The sequence below is a fragment of the Paroedura picta genome, chromosome 3 (genome assembly GCF_049243985.1).
Source record: "Paroedura picta isolate Pp20150507F chromosome 3, Ppicta_v3.0, whole genome shotgun sequence".
Classification (NCBI taxonomy): domain Eukaryota; kingdom Metazoa; phylum Chordata; class Lepidosauria; order Squamata; family Gekkonidae; genus Paroedura; species Paroedura picta.
In genome coordinates this window covers 144,626,849-144,649,842 of record NC_135371.1, presented here as the reverse complement: position 1 = coordinate 144,649,842, position 22,994 = coordinate 144,626,849, and the positions used below count along the sequence as shown (strand labels likewise).

At 42.0% G+C, this 22,994-nt stretch overlaps 1 protein-coding gene across 8 annotated transcripts in view; it reads left to right on the top strand.

Moving 5' to 3' along the window:
• Positions 1-22,994, top strand: part of CEP112 (centrosomal protein 112) — a 336,652-nt gene that overhangs the window by 214,822 nt on the left and 98,836 nt on the right. The gene's annotated exons all lie outside the window — the stretch shown is intronic.

Genomic DNA, 22,994 nt, shown 5'->3' with positions numbered 1-22,994 from the left:
CCTTTTATTATAAATTTAGTGGTTCAAAAATGAACTGTGATAGGATCAATATTTTGAATGAGGAAATAAGAGCTTTAGACCATTTGGGTTTCTAAATCCTGGTGAACTATACTGTAGTCTTACAGTTGATTACCTGAAAATCTTGAGCAATTGCTAAATGTTCAGTTTATTACAGATCAGGAAAGGGGGCAGATGATTTAAGACAGGGGTAGTCAAACTGCGGGCCTCCAGATGTCCATGGACTACAATTCCCAGGAGCCCCTGCCAGTGAATGCTGGCAGGGGCTCATGAGAATTGTAGTCCATGGACATCTGGAGGCCCGCAGTTTGACTACCCCTGCTTTAAGACAAATGCTGCAGTTTGCTAGGCAATAAAGTTCAGATCCATATTGTTCAGCCATAGATTAATATACAATTTATTTATATTTATTTATTTTCATGTTTCTATGCTTCCATTCCCTGAAGGCTCAAGTCAGCTCAGAACATATTGATTCAGTGTAGCAACTCTGGTATTTCTTAGTGGTCTCCAATACTAACTAGGACCACCCTGCTTAGCTTCTGGGATCTGAGGAGATCTGGCTAGCCTGGGCTATCTAGCTCAGGACATAATTTGCCTAGGACTCCAAAAACCCGGACCAGCCCTGCATTAGAGATTTTGGTTTCTGCGCAGTCATCCCATTTCCAAGACTCCAACCTGAACTCATCTTTCATATCTCAGCTATCTAGAACCCCAAATCCTTTTTGTTATTCTCACAATTACCTGTAAGTTGCACCTTTTTAATAATTAAAGCAAGCCGTAGGGATACTAATAGTGAGGACAGGCATGCCTCAAAGCAGCAGTTTTTGCACACACACCCGGTTCAAATATCCACAAAGATCTACGTCCTCAATTTTTACATATTCTTCAGATTTTGTAGTAATGATGTCAGTTTGATAGGCTGGAAGATGTGATCCCTCTTCAATGCAACTTTAAAAAGAGAGTGCGGTTTAAAGTACTGCATGAATATACACCCATTTATCTATTATCTATTTATCTATTAAATGTCAGACTCTTCTGTCTCCTTTTAAAAAGTAAAAAGTGTGACCCATTTCCAAAACCCCTGTAAAGCTACTCAGAGGAGAGAAACCTTCAGTATTTGCACAGCTACCCACCAGCTATTCAGTCCTCTGCATACTCAATGCTGTAAAACCTAGTTTTTCATATTCAACTTTAGAAGGGAATAATTATGCCTTTTACAATGTAATTAGGGTTCACTTTCAGCATACATGTGGCCCATGAAGTGTCAGCAAAGCACTGGCTTGGGTATGATATGGGATTTCTATTGTGGTGTTTTTTCCTGACTCCCCCTTTCTGCTGCAGACACCCTCCCACCATGCTGTTCCTAGGCATCGCCAGAAGTATATGGGGTTACAGCAGGAGGGGGGATGTAAGGGAGTTGCATTCTGCAGATGAAAATATCTACTGATTGCGGAAATCAATAGTGGATCCAAGCCAGTTTGTTTGTCAGTATGAATTCATTGGATCATAAAATCATAGAGTTGTAAGGGACCATATAGGCCATCTAGTCCACCCTCTGCATAATGCAAAATCAGTGTAAAGCAGCCGTGACATGTTTTTCCAGCCACTGCTTGAAGGCTGCCAATGACAGGAGCTCACCACCTTCTTTGGCAGCTAATTTCACTGCTTGAATGCACTTAATTTGCCTAATATCCAGCCAGTAGCTTTCTGCCCATAATTTAAACCCATTTCTGGAAGTTCTATCATCTTTTGCAAACAGGAACAATTCCCTGCTGTCCTCTAAGTCAGTTGTCCCCAACCCCCGGGACCAGTACTGGTCCGTGGATCAGTTGGGACCAGGCCGTGGCTCCTCCTCATCTTCCTCCCCAGCTGCTGCCTCGGGGGCTGCCCTGCCACTCTGCCACCGGCTCACCTTTGGTGATCTCCGGCGGCCGCCATAGCTGGGGCTCCCCCTCGGCGTGGCACTGCGCAGCTGCTGCTAGCAGCACCCCCCAGCAGGTGGCAGGAAGTCAGGGGCACTGGCGGGAAAGCAGCGGGGCTGGGACTCAGGTGGCGGCGTCCCTCGGCAAAAGACTACTCCCCCCCCCCAGGGCTCAGTAAAATTGTCAAGCGTTGCCCGGTCCCCGCTGATAAAAGGTTGGGGACCACTGCTCTAAGTGACATCCTTTCAGATACTTAAAGAGAGTACTCATGTCCCCCTCAGCCTCCTCTTCTTCAGACTGAACATTCCCTAGTCCCTCAGCCTAACCTAACAGTGCTTGGTCTTCAAGCCCTGATAATTGTTGTTTTCTTCTGCACCCATCCCATTCTGTCCACATCCTTTTTTAAGTGAGGCCTCCAGAACTGCAGATAGTACTCCAGGTGTGGCTTGACTAATGCAGTGTACAGCAGGACTATGACATCTCATGTTTTTGATTTTATACCATATTAGCTTTTTTTGCAGCTGTAACACACTGACTGTTCATAATTGGTTTACAGTCCACCTGGACCCCACCATCTTCTTCACACACACTGTTACCCATAAATATATCCCCTATCTAGTATTCATATTTCTCATTTTTGTTACCCAGATATAACATTTATCCTTGTTAAGCTGCATCTTATTCACATCTACTCACTTTTCCAGTATGTTCAGTTTTCATTGAATTCTATCTCCCAGTATATTTGCTACTCTCCCCAATTTGTGGTCATCAGCAAATTTAATGAGTAGTCCTTCCATCTACTCATCCAGATAATTTATAAAAATACTGAAAAGAACCAATCAGTGCTCGGAGCAGCCTGTCCCTCTGTCTATCTCTGCCTAGTGAAGGTTCTTAGCCCCTCACTTACTGTTGCAGTTATTTCAGCACTTGGAACCTGACTGTCAAAGTGCTGCCCTTCACAGCAGACTTAGAGAAATTTGTGATCGTCTGACTCCTACAACTTTACCCACTATAGCTTTCTAAGAACACTAGTAAGGGGATGACCTTCATCTGGTACCAGTCACTGCCTTCTTAGGCCTTTCCTGCTTCATTCTGCATCATATATAAGCTAGGCTCCAATATATGCAATGCCACTCTGTTCAAAACTAAAGTGATGGTGCAACAATATCAATTTATGGCTTGTCTGAGCAGAGTGCAAAGCACACGGGGTCATTTAAAGCAGTTTCTGGGTAATTATAAACGAGGCCAAATCACATCACAGCAGTGTTTTGATATAGCTGGGATGCAGCAGATCCCCCCCTTAAATTCCACACAGCACTATGGAGCATTCATGCACCTGCCAGCTTTCCGCTGATTTGCTGCAGTCCTTCTTGAATTGCTTTACTATATTTTTTTGAAATTATTTGGTGGGTCATAAGCTATGAGTAGCATTTGTTAAAACAACCTTACTCACTGTTAACAGATTATTTCACAAAATCGAAGTTGGTTTTGAAAACATTAAAATTGATGTCCCTTGAAAAAGATAAAGAGCAAAATGTGTTGGGATTTGTTGAATATCAAAGAATTAAGAACAATGGAAGTTTGAAGACTCCATAGAAGTCTACTCTGTATATTTAATTCGCCATATTGGTATCCCAGTGCCTCATAACTTGCCATGTGGGCAAGAAAGCACTTCCTGATCCTGTCCACACCATTTTCCATACCCTCATTCCATATGGCTGCTTTTGCACAACTTTCAGCCTCTTTCATCAAAGGACTTGGGCAGGTCTTAACTGGCAATTGGCGCAGCACTGTGTATAGCAATATATCGATTTCCAATAAAGAGGGGGGAAATTAAAGCCCTCTGGTGGCGGGAGAATGTCAGCTGTTGAGAACCAGGGCAAGGAAGCTTGCTGTATGGAAGCTTCACAGCTGCTGTGAGTGTTTCTGCATTTGCAGCATCAACAAGAACCCTGCCACCATGTGGAAGCAACCTATGACTAGCCAAGCCAGGAAGTATTTAAGTTAGTATTTAAGACAGAAGAATGTTTATGCAAGCCATTGAAATTACTAAGTACTTTCAAGACTGGGTTTTTTTTTTTTTTTTGAGCGTAAATATTTTTACGGCTATTGTCCCTCACTCTAATCTTAGGACATAAGTGGCTGCATGTAAAACTCCATTGTAATCAGTCTGAATTACTGAACTATTTCTACAGGTCTCTAACTGTAGAACGTTTCTAATGAGTGAATCAGGTACTTGCCCAAATTTTAACTTTCAGAAATGCAGCTTTCATTAAAAAAAAAAAAAAAGTCCAAGAAGGGAGTCTCATATTTGGGTTATTGGTGATTTTTTTGTTTGTCTGTTTTGGGGTGGTTGGTGGCTTTTTTCCTTAGCTTTTGTTGTGCAAAAGAATTTGTTGTCAGTTTTACCATATGACAGCTAATCCCTTAGTTTTATTACCTCTCAAATGAACATAGTGGTGAAACGTCTGATTGTTGATCCTTTGGCAAACCAGCTGCATGCACGTCAGATCTGCAAAGAGACTGTAATAGTCCCCAGTTTAAGATCAGTTGATTAAACAGTTACGACCAACAAGGTTTTTCCTCAGAACTTTCTCTTCTATTTGCACCAAATATCATTGTCTTGATACCACATTTCATAAAGGTTCAAAATTTGTCTTGGCAGCATTACAAAAGACCGTTTCATAGGCTTTTAACAAGACGGATTCAAGATTTTTGAAAAATGCAGGTTTAAGCAACTGCTGTTTTTCATTAAAAGGAAAAGTCTTGTGTTTTGATTCTATAACAACAACAAACAAATGAATAAGACATGAAAAAAAGTTTCAATTAAAAACACAAGGCTGTTTCTAATTATTTCTTGTTGGGTGGTATCTTCATTCTCCATCTTTGCCTTGTTTTTCAACAAGGCATCTCTGAGTCTGTCTTCATATTTGACGGCGTCACTAAAGGGCACGCTACAGATTACATGGCAGCCACAAGGAACAATGTACCCACAGCTCCTTCTCCGTTGTAAAATGGGTCTAAAATGTTGCCAGGGGTACTGCAGCTGAAGGGAAGGTTCAGAGGGAAAGCAAATCTCAGGGGAAGAAACTCCCAACTACTCCCTTCTTGGAAGCAAAGAGCCCTCCTGCCAAGGAAGCTGTTCAAGGCACAGGGAATTGTCAACTGCTGGGTAATGTATCAGTTGCCCCTCAGGCAAGTAAGATTTAGTTGAAATTCCATCTTAGTTGCATACTTTGCATTAGCTTTCAGCTGCAGGAGAGTGTTATGGGTTTAGAAAATACAAAATAAGGAAAAGTATCCTGAAACCATCAAGCATTATTTGCCAAACATGAGTATGTTTCTTTCTCATACAGGGAAGAAAATGTTTCACAGAATGTATCTAACATTTTCTGGAATATGTTCAGTCCCATTTCTTGTGGATGATAACCTATCCAGTGCTCCTTCTGCCTATGGTGTACAGCAAAAAAAAAAAGGGGGGTATTTTTTTTAAATCCCAGTGTACCAGAGCCCAAAAATATCAGAGTCCTGGTTTCCTGTATTCTAAATACTGGCATGTTATTCAGCTCTAGGGTTTATTGGGGGGGGGGGGTGATACTTTTCAGTGACATTATTCCTTCTGAATAATCTTTCCATGGACCTGTGGGGCATTTTTAAAGCTATTGGTACTACAATTTCAGGGAGCAATATTAGGGAGCTGCTAGAGCCTGTCCTTTAAAGTTTAAACAACCCCCATGTGAGCTGGGACAAGGGGTTCAGTTTTATGGGTGCCATAAGGTGCTACAAGGTGCTGTGAGAAGAAAGCATGCCATGGTCAGATCAATTTGTCCTGAAGCCCCAGCTCCACATAACACCTCCACCTTGTATAGGCAGGGGGTAAATTTACGCCTGCCCGCAGAGATTTATGTGACCAAGTGGTTCTCTGGATGCTCTGTGGAACCTGAGGCCTCCCAATGACTCGACTGATAAGCTGGTTGATCACTGGCAAAATGGCTGTTGACCACCATTGACGGGATCTCACCCTGATGTCCTCTCCACCCCCGATGATGAATGTTTTAATTTAGGTTGTAAACCACCCTTAGCCCACTTGTGGGGAGGAGTAGTCTATAAATATAATAACAATAATGTGCTATCCTCCATTGTTTTCTATGAAGGAAAAATCTCCACAAAATATAAAACCCAAATATTCCCCCTACAGGAATGCTATTGCTGTGCGACACCAAACCAATGTAAAATACAAGAATCTGAAACCATGAATCATCGAAGCATCTAAAACTACATAAAACACATGAATCTCAACCTATGTAATAGCAAAAAACCCTCAAAGTAAAATGCAAGAATCCACCAAAAGAACCTTGCAAATCCATCAAAGAACAAACTGAAGCAGGGGGAGTGGGGAGCAATGCTCTTTGAAAGTAACAGAACCTCGCCTAGAGCAGCCTGGCAAGTCGATACCAAGCCCTGGGAGACACAGAATGGTTGTCATTCGTCTAGCACTTGGGCCTGGGAATGGTTTTGCTCTAAAAAAAGGCTGTAATTTGAATTAGTTTAAGCAAATGTTTGAAGCTTGGGAGTAAAATTTTCAGTTTGTACAGAAAGTTTATTTAAGGCTTGCAAGGGTCTTACCTTTGTATTGCTCTTCTATTATAATCTATTACACTATTAAAACCCAGTGTACTGCGCCTCTATTAGTAACAATGGTATCCATTTCCATGTAATTGTTTATGTACATTCCATGTATCTGGGGCCACTTCTACATGAGAATATTGCCCCATGTGGCCAGCTGGATGCCCTTGCAATGAGAAGGGGCTTCCTCATTCTGAGCATGACTGGGGGGGGGGCGTGTTCTTAGGCTTTCTCATGAAACAAAGGGAAAACATTCCTTTGCTCTGGGTCATTGAGGAAACTGTGGCATGCGTGTGGCTTCTCTTCCTGCAGCCAATCTGGTGCAAGCTCTGCCTTCAAGATAGCAGAATTGGCCTCCTTTAAGCAGATCATTGGCCTTTCTCCCCCCCCCCCCCCTCAGCTGTGCTGTCCGGCAGCTTTGTGCCATGGCTCAGTTTTGAAGAAGGAAATGAGCAGTTGCCTTATGCAAGGAGTATGTAATTGCCACCATGGCACGAATATATTGATGCAGCAGATGGCAGAGGAAGTGGAGCAGGGCAGGGAAGTAGCAAGTAGCAAGTAACAAAACATGCAGACAGCATCTCCGTGTGTTCCCACCCCATTCATTTCTGCTACCTTATCAGGGGAAGCTTTACCCATACCCTGTGGAAGTAGCTGGAGTAAGCTCCATGAACAAGTTAAGATCAAAGATATCCAGATATATGCTCTTTATAGAGATTATAGCATATGATTTAGAACCAATGGGAGGCTTTGTCTGAAGTCTCAATTTGGAACAGTACCTGTAATTAATGATTCCAGGGAGTTAGATGAATGATGTTTTAGCGCACACACACATACACACATGAAATAGAAGTAAAGATGTTACTACGTATCACCTTTGAGGGGTCATTTCAGATTAGGAAAATGGAGTTGGGGGAATGGCTAATTCCCCTTTCTTCATGCTGTCATCCTAATCCAACCTCACATAACGGCTGTTGAAGGGGGGGGGAGTGATGGGAGCTCCATTAGCCAACCTTAATCTGTTTTCCTCTAGAAGAGGAAAGAAAGAAACAAGACTTTGGTGATAGGACAGAAAAATCTAGGCTCATAAACCAATGAAACAGTGGGGAATAATGCACATGTATGGGAGCTAAACTAGCTGGATTGTGGAGGTGGAGATTCTGATGAGAAAGACTTCAAACTCATCAAAAAGGCATCCAAGACTGAATTTGCAGAGTAACTACATTACATTTGTGTCTTCTAAAGCTCCTTCTGTAAACTGTCAATCAGCCAAGCCACAAATGAGCCTTAAAGAAGGAAAAGTTGGGCTCATATTGAAAATGAACTACATATAATGACACTGAGAGAGTCAGAGCAAGTTCCAGTACTGTTTTACAAGTCTTTAATATTCATTTTTGAAATAAATTACAACACAAGGAAAGGGAGACTTGCATGTGTGGGGGGTTCTGTTGAACTAGTTAGAGTGAAGCCCGCTTTAAAAAGTAACTCTTCCATTTCAATCCAAAGTGCTAAATGAAAACAGGAGTGATAATTGCAAGAGAGTTATGATTCAATAGTACTTATTGAATTTTGTTGTTGAATGTTTATTATTTTGACTTGCTTAAGTTAATTTTTATGACAGTTGGCTGCTTTTTATGTTTGTCCTAACTTTTCTGTATCCATGCCAGTGAAATATATTTGTTCTCAGACATCAGTAATGTATTCTTTGAAGATTTTGGTTGCTAAAATATCATAGGAAACATTTGCCATGCCTTGTTCTTAAAGGAAACACGGTTCTTATAAAAAGCCCTGTCCTTCTTTCAGTGATTTTGAAGTTGTAAGGCATGGGCACGGGTCAAAACATCAAGTGTAAGATTTTCATTCAAAAAATTTCTCTCTCCCCCCCCCCCTTTATTTTTAAGGACAAAAGCGAACTTATAGCTCTCTGGAATTTTTTAAAAAGCAAAACCAGTGTATGCATTCTTAAATTAGCATAATGTAGGCAAGTCACTGAATGGACAGTACAGAATTAGAGTACAGAAAGTTTATTTGGAGGCTGGAGCAGTAGAACCCTCAGGACCTAAATTGGGGGTGAAGGTCCAGCCACTCTGGGTCAACAGGGATCTCCAAAATGCAGGCTATCTAGAGGTGAGTAACCTCTCCTGAACTGCCCTCCTTTATTTCTCCATTTCCTTTTCCCTCAGTGCATTCCAGCAACTAGTTTTTAGAACATCTGATATTAACTACAAGGCATCCTAGGAGTTACAGTTCCCAGAAACCAAGGGTGGGGCAGGTGAAGGAATAAAGATGTAACATACTGCAAGAATTTTCTGCTTTCTCATTTGCCATTTACTGCCACTGCATTGTTCCCTATTAATAGAGCAAAGCTAAAGGAGCATGAACTTCAGCATTTCTCAAATTAGTTGGATATAACAATCAAAATAGGGGAGAGGTATAAGAGACCAGTCATTCCAGAATCCACAAATATCTGATTGTACCGTTCACCAGGAACATGGGATGGCATAGAATACATGCAAGTTCATTTTATTATTAGCTGAATTAAGTCATCTTGTTTAAAGGCTTTGATTAACAGATGAGGAACATAAGGGATTACCACTGCCATTATATCCCCTTTGAAGGCTTCCAGGAACAACTGGTATCTGTTTTGGGATCTAGATTGAATCTCCATGAATCTATCTAATCCCCCTTTAAAGCTGTTTATTCCAGTGTCCATCACAACATCTACTGACAGCAAATTCCACATTTGAATCACTCTCTGTGAAAATAAGTATTTCCTTTTGTCCATCCTGCACCTACTGCCCAGCAGCTTCATTGGATGCCCTCAAGTGCTAGTATTTTGGAAGAAATTTTTCTGTGCCAACTCTCTCCACCCCATGCCTAATTTAATAAACTTCCATCATGTTCCTCCTTAGTTGTCTCTTTTTTAAACTGAAAAGCTTCAGACTCTTTAGCCTTTCCTCATAGGAAGAAGCTCCAACCCCTAATCATTTTGGTTGCCCTTCTCTGTATTTTTTCTAGCTCTGCAATGTTTTTATGGTGATACAATGACCAGAACTGTACACAGTATTCCAAATGAGGCTGCATCATAAACCTATACAGGGGCATTACATTTTATTCTCAATCCTTTTTAAAAGTAATACCTAACATAGAATTTGCCTTTTTCACATTGCAGCAACACTGGGTTGACATACAACTGAAGCCTCAGTAGCTCTTCTTAATTTCCTCAGGTAGAGCAACATCTAAAATAGATTTAAGACCCTATAATGCTCATGTAGGGTGTACCTGTCTCTTCCAGTGTACTTTCTACTCTCTTTTGCTCTCTTCCATGTCTCCTACTCCCATCCAACCCACCACATCCCAAAAACCTACAAATAATTTTCAGCCAATTTTGATGCTTACAGCTGTACTGGCATTTTATGTTTTCCCCAGATCGGTGCCTTTCTAGTCAGATCCTGACTGACAGTGATATTTTCTTCATCATGATCATTGTGCTGGGCCACATAGGTAGGGTTACCATCTTCCATGGAGGTTTGGTTTCCCAGAATTTCTCCAAATTATAGAAATCAGTTCCTCTGGAGGAAATATCTCCTTTAGACCGTTTTATGCACTGGGAACTTCACTGTCCCAGCTCCTGCGCAGGAGCACAAATAGGAGGCCCGATGAGGTGCACCAGGCCAAATGCTCTCCCACGTGGGTGCTGGAAGAAGTGGGGCAACCTGCCACAACTAAAACTCCAACCTGAAGCCTGGCATGAAACCTCCAGTGCATAAATGGTCTTAGAGGGGAGAGTTGCTGGCATCACAACCTTCCTTAGTTTCCTCCCCTTCCTAAACTCTTCCCTCACCAGGCTGCACCCCCCAATCTTCAGGAATTGACCAGCTTGGAGTTGGCAGCCATAAGTGTATTTGGGCTGTGGCTGCCAGATTGACAAGCTCAGACAGATAAATAAAATAATAAAACTCAATGTCTGTATTCCCCCCTTCCTAAATAGCTGAAGGTGAGTAACAAGATGATGTAAAACATCAAATTAATAATAACAGATTCACATTAAAACAGTAAAACCTTCTTAAATCATACAATAGTCCACCAACTTATTTGGCTGCGGGAGGGGAGGGTTGCAAGGCCCGTACTTCCTGATGGTCTGTTTGGGCCTCAATCTGATGCAACAGCTCTCTATCTAGCAGGCCTTGCAGAACTGATTGAGATCCCACAAGGCCGTGATCTCTTTTGGCAGAACATTCTCCAGAGTGGGGCCAAGATGGCAGCCAAGAGTTTGCAGCATCCCGAATATATCCAAAGGAACAGAGCCTAGTCAGGAGAATAATGTTCCTGATCAGTTCATTGTTCAGCAGGTGCTGAAAAGTCTCCTGCCTTGTGGATGATGAAAAGTTTCTGCAACAGAGTAGATACGTGCAGGATAGGAACAGCTTGTATGTAATAGTAAAACCTATTTCAGTCTGGACTAGAAATTTCTTATTACCAAAAATGGTGTGACCATGAGGGATGAGGGTTCTCTCCCCTCACTGGGAGTAGAAAATTTGGGGAGGAAATATAAATATGCAATAATTACATTCTTATCAACTCTTATACTCTGCTCCTCACTGTGATGTCTCGGGGTGGTGAACATAGAACAGAGAGAACAAGAATATACATTAAACATTTGCAACCGTTTGAAAACAAAGAAATATAACAATCTTAAATAACCAATGAATAGCATATAACAAATGAGCAGCATATAATAGATGAATAGGGACATGTTGAGTGTCGGTAGTAAAGTTTCCTGGCAATTGGGTCAATTATAGGGGTCCTCGTCGCTGGTCTTATCCAAAAGCCTGGCGGAAGAGTGCCATTTGTAGGTCCTATGGAACTGTTTCAGTTCTGATAGGGCATTGATCTCATTGGGGAAGTCATTCTACCAGGTTGAGCTGCAGATGAGAAAGCTCTGGCTCTGGTTGATGCCAGGTGGAATGCTTTCAGGACAGGGATGAAAGAAAGGGATGCTAGAGTGGATGGATCGAGTCATTCTTTGGGGGGTATACGACAACATTTTAATGCCACTTTTCCACTCAGTTTAGGCAAACGTGGCGAATCAAACCATTAAAGCAAGCATTAAAATGAAACTAAAATAATTGAAAGACATGCCACACATGTCTTTGCCACATGTGAAACTAGGTACCAATGATAGCATTTATACAACACATTTAACTGACTGAAGATCGTCACATCTTCTTTGGGGATTTGTACTTGGGTTCCTCTGATCCTAAAGAACAGCCCTCTTTCACAAAGCTGTCTGCTGTGTAGAGTTGTGAATATTTCTGTGGTCTCAAGAAATACTCTCCATTTGCATCTGATTAGGACCATGCTGGAAATAGAATGTGCAACACTGCTACTATAAAGAGCAGACTATTTTTAAAAACTTATTGCGTGTTTTACTTTTCCTAATTTTGGAATATTATTAATCTGTATTGGCTGCCTAATTATCACTCACTATTTTAAAATGTCTTGTAAGTTACAGCTGTTCTTACTTTGCAATTAAAATATTGAGGTTATCTCCCACTATGCAGGGATATATAATAAATTGCAATAATAAATTTGCTTAGGGCATTTTGTTCTGACTAAAGCTGCAATTCTTGGTTGGGAGCAAGTCAAGGGACTGACTTCGAGTGTGCCTAAAACTGGGCTGTAAGTTCCCTTAAAGCCCTCTGAAACTGAAATGGTAATAGCTCTCTGATTGATTAACCCTTTAAGTAGTGTACCAGTGATGGATGCTGCTGATACACCTAAACCAAAAAGGGTGATGTTCAAATTTGACCTCACTTGTCCAAACATGGGTCATTTGTTAAAAATGAATAACAGCTTTGTCTGAAGCCTTCTATTGTCAAATAAAGATGTTATTTTTGCAAAGGTGCCTCTTTGATTAGTAAAGTTTTAATTAGAGTCATACTTCTGTTTATCCTTATCCATCCATGGTTCCTCTATATATTTGTGAAACAGCCTGGGGAGTGGAGCGTGTCCGGCTGTCCGAGTTGGAATAGGGCCAATCAGGGTGCAGCCAGCAACGCTCACTGTTCTTTGGCCCTGCCCCTACAACTCTCTCCCTGGACGCTAGCCACGTTCCTCTCAGACATGCCAGAGACAGAGAGCCAGACCGAACATGAGCCCTCATTCCCTCCTATCGCTCCTGCTGCAAGGGAGGCAGAGAGAGACACAGAGAGAGCTGCCCCAAGCTGCTGACAGAGACACAGAGAGCTGTGACAGAGGGAGAGAGAGAGACAGACAGAGAGAGCTGCCCCAAACTGCACACCAGCCCTCCTTCCCTCCTACAAACCAGCCCTAATTACCTGCTAGGTCTCCTGCTGCGAGGCAGAGGCACACGGAGACACACATCGAGAGAGATCTGCACCTCCCGGTGTCTCCTGGGTCCTAGCGCCCATTGCATTCCTGCTTGCAATGGGCTTTCTTGCTAGTTTACAATAAAGAATAAAGAAGTGTGGCAAGTATGGTTATGCGTATGAAGCTCTCTCTCATATTACAGAGGACAATTCTCATTGAAAAAGACTATATGAAGGTATCTGATGCAAGCTAGGCATTGCTTTTTCTGTAGTTTTTACAAGTTAGCACCAATCCTTTCTAAGCTCAGCTTTCTCTCTCCTCCTAGCTAGTTTGGAGACATGGGCTATACTACCGTCTTGGGTAAAGGTGAACTACAAAACTGAGATGCAGTAATATGGAAATGCTCACATCTCCAATATTCCACCGCTGAAACTGTTTTCTTTATAACTAGAGCAAAAGCAGCAGAAAAGCTCTTTTATCTGAGTAGGCAAGTGTAATGAAAATCTTTGGAAAGTGGCAGCAAGTATCTATATTTGAAACTAAAAAAGGCTTCAGGCCCTCCTTGACCAAATGAAAAAATAACAATAAATACCTTTGTGGCAGGCATTCTAAAACTTCCAGTAGGACAGGGCCTACAAATGCCCTCATTTCTCTGACTGTTATTCCCTAGGACTACTGGAAGCATTGTTTGGCTTCTTATTCCCAGGTGTGAGTTTTCCTATAAACCTGTTCCCTCTCCAGGTTGGGTAAGACTTGGCAGACAACACAACAGGCAAAAATTACTAGATACATTAAATACAGAACTTATTATCTGGATGTCTGAAAATGAAAACATTTAGTTGCTCTGGTGTTTTGCTTCTTCTCTAGAAAATGGGTACCACATGTTAAGTGAACTCAAACATATTTCATTTTGTTTTACTGGATCCAAAAACCCCACCCTGAATGAACTGGTGGCTTATTCTGGAAAAGCTCAAATACCACTTAGTATTTTAAGCACACACAGAAGAAAATGTCAAAAATCGGCACAATTGTTTACCATACTTACCTCATATGGACTTGCCTGAGGAGGCCCCTCCCTTCCTCATTGAGCCAGTTTGGTGTAGTGGTTAGGAGTGTGGACTTCTAATCTGGCGAGCCGAGTTTGATTCTGCGCTCCCCCACATGCAGCTAGCTGGGTGGCCTTGGGCTCGCCACGGCACTGATAAAGCTGTTCTGACCAAGCAGTGATATCGGGGCTCTCTCAGCCTCACCCACCTCACACAGTGTCTTGTTTTGGGGAAAGGAAAGGGAAGGCGACTGTAAGCCGATTTGAGACTCCTCTGGGTAGTGAAAAGCAGCATATAAGAACCAACTCTTCTTCTTCACTGTATCCCAAGTTTGATATAGAAATTAGTACCACAAGAATTATGTGATCTGGTTTTTATGAAGTGGGGATAAAGGAAACTGCCTCTGAACATATGCAGAATATTTGTCCCTAATCATTGAAAACCAACTCAGCACACGTTTCTGAGATGATTATACTATAATGCAAGATCAAAAGATTTCTTGTTTCATTTATAGTGATGCCTGAAATCTGAGTTGAAACTAATGTGGTTCCATTCTCAGCTCGATCAGGATCATATGGGGTAATTTTAGTCAAATCATTATTGCTCAATATAACAGGGTGTTAGTGGCTGATCTACCTTCAGTCCATTGGTGTACAGTATCAGATATTAATGGAATTAGAATTGTATTTGCAAAGACCCTAACTGCCCAGAGCTGCAAAGAAATGGGCGGTATAGAAATCTAAATAAATAAATAAATAAATAAATAAACTGGGAAAATCCCCTTGGAGTTAAGAAGTGGTATCTTTTGAAATAGCAACAAGAGAACTGTGGAGCTGTTAAGAGCACTTTTTGTGCCGGATTGATGTCTTGATGTTAGCCCTATAGACATGTAATTGCCAAAAAAAGTCCTTAGATGTTGTTTAGTTATGCATGTGAATTCAAAGATAGGATGCTTTCATTATTGCAAATTGCTATAATAATTGCAAATTGTCAAGTAAACCTTATGCGATTGCAACACATACTGGTAATTGACCTTTGAGTTTAAATGGAAGCGACTTTAGGATGTATTATGGAGATCATTATGGATAACCATAAGAACATTGACTCAAGTTACACCATCACATCTTACCTCACCTCTGCACTGAATTCACTAGTGCACTTAAGACCCCATCCAGAAATGAGGTTGAGAGATTTTGCAAGGGTTTCTAAAAGAAAACAGCAACCACATAGGACCCAGTTTTGGATCACAAAGCAATGCAAAGGAGAGGAGATGGTTTAGCTTCACCATGTTGGAGCCAATCCAGACTTTGCTGCTTCGGCACCTTTTTGGAGTCCCTAGATATATAACTGACTTGGTTCTGTCCCTTGAAGCAGGGCTCCCTCAACTAACCACTGGTTGATTATTCAATACTTGATCCAATTGCATTTCAGGAGGCATATTCATAGAATCATAGAATCATAGAGTTGGAAGGGACCTCCAGGGTCATCTGGTCCAACCCCCTGCACAATGCAGGAACTCACAGCTACCTGCCTACCCACAGTGACCCCAATTTCATGCCCAAGTGATCCTCCCATCCTGTTTAACATCCTAGCTGTTAGGATGTTAGCTACTTAGTATGGGGAAATCATTAATTTTTCTCATCTAATTGGTTTTACAATGGGCAAATTCCCAAACTGAATAAAAGATCAGAGTTTTAATACACTAAACAGCGTATCTATGACATTGACTTTCAGGCTCTGGTGAGTGGGGCTCAAAGAGCATGTTCACCATTAATTTATGACATTTCTTTCTATAGGTCTTTCATATAATAAATTAAATAATCCAGTGCTTAGGCGGAGCTCTATACAAGTGCAATTAAACCTTCTACCAAGTACTTGGTCAAGGAGAAGGTTTGGTAACATTCCCTATGCTGATTGACTCTGCTCCTGCCAACTTAGTCAACTTGAGTCAAAGACTTGCCCTAAATACGCATTGGAGCAGGAGTTATATTTTACTCCATTAATGGGAACAAGACTGTAGCTCTTTTTATTCACAAAGTTTTTTATCCTTAAATATTTAAATTTATTTTTCTTTTGGCTTTAGTCTAGCGATTATTTTTTGAGGATTACAAGTAAAGTACTGTGACCTTTTCAGAGCACTATGTAAATGTTCTGATTGTTGTGCTGTTGCTGTTATTATCATCATCCATTGTGCAGCATTTTTACAAGGATTTGATATATCTGTGCCTTGAGCTTAAACAACTGTCAAGAACTGCTGTATAAATTCTTACAGCTCAAGTCCCAGCTCCCCTCTTTCTCAAATCAACTGCAATCACTGCTCCTGCATAACTATAGGGACAATTGCAGATGAGCAAAACTACATTTCTCTGGACTGTTCATCCCGAATAGTAATTGATGTCTTTGTGACTACCCCAGGGTAAATGGTTGAAATGACATTTTGTGGGTTCTCACAATGTTGTCTCTTCCTCCTCCTCTTCTTCTTCTTCTTCTTGGCATGAAAGTGAAACCATATGATTAGTTTGCCCGTAATGATTTCATTTTGTGTCCCCAAATCAACTTAAAATCCTTTTATTGGCATACAAAATTTTTACATCTCTTGTTATGACCTCAAGTGTTAATTGAAATTCGCTGTCTTAGTCCCCTTGTATTTATTTATTTTTATTACATCACGCACAAGAACATATTTGGTGAGGGTTCCTCCCCCCCAATTGAAACATTTATTAGAAGTTTAAATAGGCCTTTATTTATGTCATTTTTTACAGTGACATACATGTCACAGTTATAATTCATTTCTGTTTTCCAGTAAAAGACGTTCTCATAATGTTGGCTTGTCCTCCAAATGGCAAAAAGTACTAGCAGATATAAAACATGTTATTACAAATGTAATTAGCAAAAAGTGTTATGGGCATAGTTTTAGGCTCATGCCAGTTGTGTTCTTTAATTTGTGTTTGTATTTAACCGCCTTGTAACTTCCATTTATATATTACTTCCTTGTAACTTCCATTTATACATACACAAATATGCTTTTGCACATCTTTCATTTGTGGTAGTAGAACTTTTTAAAGAAGTAGTAATTGACATCCTGCATATGAAATTTTTCTGGAGGAATTAATATAGGCCTCCTTGGTTTTCAGCCAGTTTTCGTGGAAGCATCCAGATCAGTACAAAACTAATTTTAACCTCTTGTAAATCTGAAATTTTGTGAGGTTACAGAGTTATATTGCTCAACTTTGCCTAACCATCTCCTATGGAGATGGTACCGTTTACTCTTTTGAAGATGTGAGAAATTCACAAATAGAAGAAACTATTTTAATATATTAGAGGCAAATCAAACCTTTGAAGACAGCATGTGCTGTTCTCTGGTAGTACACAGTATAAGTGCTAATATTTAGTTACAAAATAGATGTCATGTTTGCCATGTGACCACAACAAGGAGACTTGCAATCATATATGTGAATTCCCTGTAGGAACACATTTCTGAAGCATGAGGAACCCCAACGCTTCAACCTTCCCTGCAGTGCCATTTTCCTAAGATGGCCCAGTGATCTTCATTTGCCCTGTTGGGGGATGCATATGTAGCCCATCAGTATATGTGGAACCCCCAAAAAGGTAAATAGTGAGCCATGCAGTCATTTCCAGTCAGGAAAATGGTATGGGGGTGGCTGAAGCACCTCTCCCCCTGAACCATGGTACCAATCTGAATTGGGACTTTGTGTGATTATCACATTACAAATGCAGTACCTAGTTCTGCCCTTACTTCTTAATACAGTCTTTCCCACCATCTCTTTCTTGATCCAACTGAGAGTCAATTGAGGTCTTCATAAAAAGCAAACAATAGAGTCCTTATGGGATTGGTACCACTTTGCAATGCAGGTGAGGGATTTCATGTTTGTATGCTTCCGAATGTCAAAATGCCTTTGCACATAGATAGCCAGTTCGTTTTAGAAACCTAGGCTAGCATTTCCCCCCTTGGGATGCATGCTTTCTTCGTAGAGGGAAATTTTTGATGTGAGAACCCATCTACCAGAAACCAGAGATAGTGTGTTCTTATTTATTTATCAGGGGGTCTGTACAGTTTACTTCTTCCAAAAGTTTGATTGGCTTTAATTTGTCCTGTTAACCTTCCAGCCAAGAGTGTACTGTACCTGCCATGCTCTGAGGAACTAATTAAATATAAAGAGTATCTCTGCACTGTACTAATGAATTACTGAACAGCATTCCCAAATTCAATAATAGTTCTGAAGGCACTGGGTACATTTGCTCCATAATGAAAGCAGAAAGAAGCTTCAGCTTAAAATAGTGTTTGCTTTGCTTTGACTACCTCAAACAAACTGCTAAACAGCCTTTCAAAGTTTCATTTTCTCTTTGAAGTAAACTGCCAAATTACTGTTCAATACAGTGTTCAGCATTTCTTCATTGAGCTGGCACAGGAGAGCCACAGCTGCTGGCCTGCTGCAACTCAGCCCATTTACAGGGAATTTGACTCAAGTCATCTTATTTAACTAGTATCAAAGCCCATTTTAAAAATGGGTTTTGAAAGGGGTGGCAGGCTGGAGGGCGTGAGAGGGTGGCTGCCGCTCCCTTTTGCCCGCGAAGCAGGGTAAAGGGAGTGGAAAGCCCCCCTCCGCCAGCAGCGACAGGGCTTTGCGGCCCACAGGGAGGCTGCAAACTCCCCCCCCCGGCTCCCTCCCAGCAGGAGCGTACCTGCGGGCCACAAAGCCCTGTCGCTGCCTCTCTCCTCGTGGGCAACAATGGAGGCCGTAGCCACAAGGCTTCTAGCAGGCAAGGAGGGAGGGTGGGATCTGGAGGGGGAGGGGGAGGGGCAGTCAGGGTGGATCTGGACAGACAGGGCCCTGGACAGTCTCCTCCCAGGAGGCTGTTTCCCAAATATATAAGGGAGCGAAATAGTGTTAAGGATGTGAACAGCAGTGAAAGAAGGCCACTTGATGTGGCCCTTCTTGAACATGGCAAAAACTTCTTGCCATAAGGCATCCAGCCTAAAACTCTTCAGTGGGATATTTTCATAGTTCCATTTTCATTGCTGTCACTTATTGGCGCTTTTTATATCATTCAGTGTAGAATTAACCGGTGACTTCCTTTATGCAGAGTTTTGTTTTCTTCCATGAGACTTGGTGTGGCTTCCAGTAAATCTTTTGCAGATCAGTGGCTGATACATGTTGATTCCCTGCTTGAACTAACACAATAGCACCTCTGTTGCTGTATGACAGACGTGGATAATAGTGTATTGATTCTGTACAATTTATAATATGCATTGCCAAAATTGTGCCTTGCGGAGAGTGCCACATTGTTGTGCGTTAAAGAGAGTATGGGTTAATTATCTAATAAGACGTTTTGACCTTTTTCAGTTTCCAAAATTCATCTTTGCTTTACTGTATTGTTCTACTTTGGACGTCAGTAATGCTCAAATATTTTGTTTAGTCTGTCAGTTTTATCCATTTCCCCTCTTCAAACAAGAATGTGTATTAAATCTACCAGAGTCTGTTTTCCTAATCAATGCAGTGGGAATGGGAATTGCAGTTTGCATATCTAGAGTGTCTCAATTGTATTATCAAATATTTCAAATGTTTCATGCATCTTCGCCATAGTTCAGTTAAGCCATCTTCCATTTTAGCCTATTAAATGCAGTGAATTGATGGGGGGAGGGGAGATCCCCTTGCACCAGGAATAGATATAAAATGCCTCATGAGCCTGTGAATTATGATAGACCTTTGCTATTAAGTGATATAAAATAGTGACCCACAAAGAACGAACATAAATTTGATTTTTGTTTTTATGAGTCTCAATCCTGCACTAGTATATGGGAATCCCATGTGCACACTAGGCACCAAAATTTGATAGATAAGAGAGATCCTCAAGATACATAGGAAAATCCCATTTTAATAGTTTCCTGAAAGATAGTGACCAAAGGCTGCCCATGTACACTGCCCTCATTTTGCTAGCTTGACTGCAGAGAAATAATGCATAGGCATAATTCCTTCCCCATCATGCTTAAAAGTCTTCTGGGGAAATGTATATCTCCAAGAGGAAGAATTGCTTTCAGAAAAAAATGTGCCTTCATGCTTGAATTTCCTGAGCCCAATTCATACTGCATTGTTCTCTGAGCCTAGCTCCCCACCTGAATAGGATCCTTTAAACTGGGGAGTTTGGAGGAAGAATCTGTTTGCATGGGTTTATTTTTAACTGCTGTGTGTCCAAATGTTCATGCTGATTCACAGTGTACTTATATGTGCACTTGGAATATATCAGTGCACATTCTGTTGAAAATGAAGTAAGGATAGGCAATATCTGAACTTAGGTGCATATCTGGGCACATATTGGATAGATGATAAATAATCAGAAGGCCCTTTCCCAAACAGGTCTTAGTTGGATCCAGTGTGGGATACATGGTGAGGAGGGATGGTAAAAGCAGGGGAAATGTCTTCTTTGCCTTGTCACACGTTCTTTAGGTTTGGAAGGAATTAATAAAAACTAAAGATGAGCAAGGTAGAAAAAAATCACACAAAATATTAATCTATGTGTATTATTATTATTATTTATTATTTTATTATTATTATTATTATTTATTTGATTTGTATGACCGCCGCTCTCGGAAACCGGCTCGCGGCGGTTCACAACATTTTAATACAAATACAATATATTAACCATTAAAATTCCCCATTAAAACCCCATTAAAACAATGACTAAGTCACAATGATGGCGATTAAAACTATTCCCGTACAGGCCCACTGGATGAGCAGAAGGGAACGGAGGATAATTGGGCATAGGATGGAACACTCTGGGGAACCAGGTCAGTTTAGTACTGGCCTCCCCCCTCCGGGGAGAGGGGTCCGATCTTAGCCCCGGGCCATCACCCGGCCTTAGACAAACGCCTGGCGGAAGAGCTCCGTTTTGCAGGCTCTGCGGAACTCAGAGAGCTCCGACAGGGCCCGCAGCTCTTCAGGGAGCTCATTCCACCAGGTAGGGGCCAGGACCGAAAAGGCCCTGGCCCTTGTCGAGGCCAGGCGTGCCTCCCGGGGTCCTGGGATCATCAGCAGATTCTTACCCGCAGAGCGAAGTGCCCTGCGGGGGGCATAAGGAGATAGGCGGTCCCTCAAGTATGCAGGACCCAAGCCGCGTATAGTCTTAAAGGTTAGTACCAAAACCTTGAACCTGATCCGGAAACAAACTGGCAACCAGTGCAGCTGCTTCAGCAGAGGCTGAACATGGGACCTCCAAGATGATTTAGTGAGGACCCGTGCAGCTGCATTCTGTACCAGCTGTAACTTCCGGGTTAGAGACAAGGGTAGGCCCGCGTAGAGCGAGTTACAGAAGTCTAATCTAGAAGTAACCGTTGCATGGATCACAGTGGCCAGGTGTTCCGGGGGCAGGTAGGGCGCTAGTAGCCGAGCTTGGCGTAGATGGAGAAACGCCGTCCGGGCTACCTTAGTGACCTGGGCCTCCATGGAAAGTGAGGCATCCAGAATCACTCCCAAATTCCTGGCTTGGGGCACAGATGACAATTGTACCCCGTCCAGGCAGGGAAGACGCGCTTCCTGTTCCTGCTCCCTTCGGCCTAGCCAAAGGACCTCCGTCTTGGAGGGGTTGAGTCTCAGGCGGCTCTTCCTGATCCATCCAGCCACTGCTTCCAAACAACTGGCGAATTTTTCTGGGGGGAGATCTGGCCGGCCATCCATCAAGAGATAGAGCTGGGTATCATCAGCGTACTGGTGACACCCAAGCCCATAACTCCGTACCAGCTGAGCCAGGGGACGCATATAGATGTTAAATAACGTGGGGGAGAGCACCGCTCCCTGTGGCACCCCACATGGGAGTGCAAAGGAGTCGGATAACTCCTCCCCCACAGCGACCCTCTGTGATCTGTTCTCTAGAAAGGAGGATAGCCATTTAAGAGCCACCCTTCCAATCCCAGTATCAGCGAGGCGGTGAACCAAGAGCTCGTGGTCAACCACATCAAATGCGGCTGACAGGTCTAATAGCACGAGAATGGCCGACCCGCCCCGGTCCAGCTGGCGCCGGAGATCATCTGTCAGGGCGACCAGCACAGTCTCCACCCCATGGCCAGGACGGAAGCCAGACTGGTATGGATCAAATTAATCAAATTAATCAAATCAATATCTAAATGCAAGTCAATTCAAGTTCAGATTTTTTAATTAATTAAGATTGCTCATTTATATCTATAATTTTAAATATACATTAAGGATAATGTAAATGAAAAGGCTGTCCCTGGTGTTAAAGCTCACAAACCCAAGCATTTTTTCAAATCTTACAGTGGTAAATTTAAAGAAAGCAATTAGAAATTAACTTTTTAAAAAACTATTGGAAAACTTTCACTTTAAACCTGGTATCCAAACACTTATACAACTCTGTTAGCAGAGAGTACAAAAGATTTGTTGGAATTCATCAGGAAATTAACATCAGAAAGTGCAAAATTTAGCCTAACACTCAATATCAATAAGACAAAAATAATTCCCAATTCACCGCTGAGAGACTTTGTAGTTAATGGAGTTGGACTGGAAATAGTGGACAATTATATAGTCTTGGGATCCAAAATCAACAAAGATGGATAGTGTGCTGGAGAAGTGAAGAGAAGGCTAATCCTAGGAAGAAAGGCTTTTACAAAGTTGGGAAAATTTTTGAAGGGCAAAGATATTTCATTGGCAATAAAGATCAGAATTGTCAAAGCTACAGGTTTTTCCTGTAGTAATGTATGGACATGAGAGCTGGACCCTATGGAAGTGTGAGAGAAAGAAAATAGATGCCTTTGAATTATGGACCTGCAGATGATTACTGAAAACACCATGGACTGCAAGAAGAACAACTCAATCAGTTGTGGACCAAATTAAACCCAACTGTTCTCTTGAGCACTGGTTCCCAACCCCCTGTCCGGGGACCGGGACTGGTTCGTGGATCAGTTGGTACTGGTCCGTGGCTCCTCCTCATCCTCCTCCCCAGCTGCTGCCTCAGGGGCTGCCCTGCCACTCTGCTGCTGGCTCACCTTTGGTGCTCTCCAACAGCCACCATGGCTGAG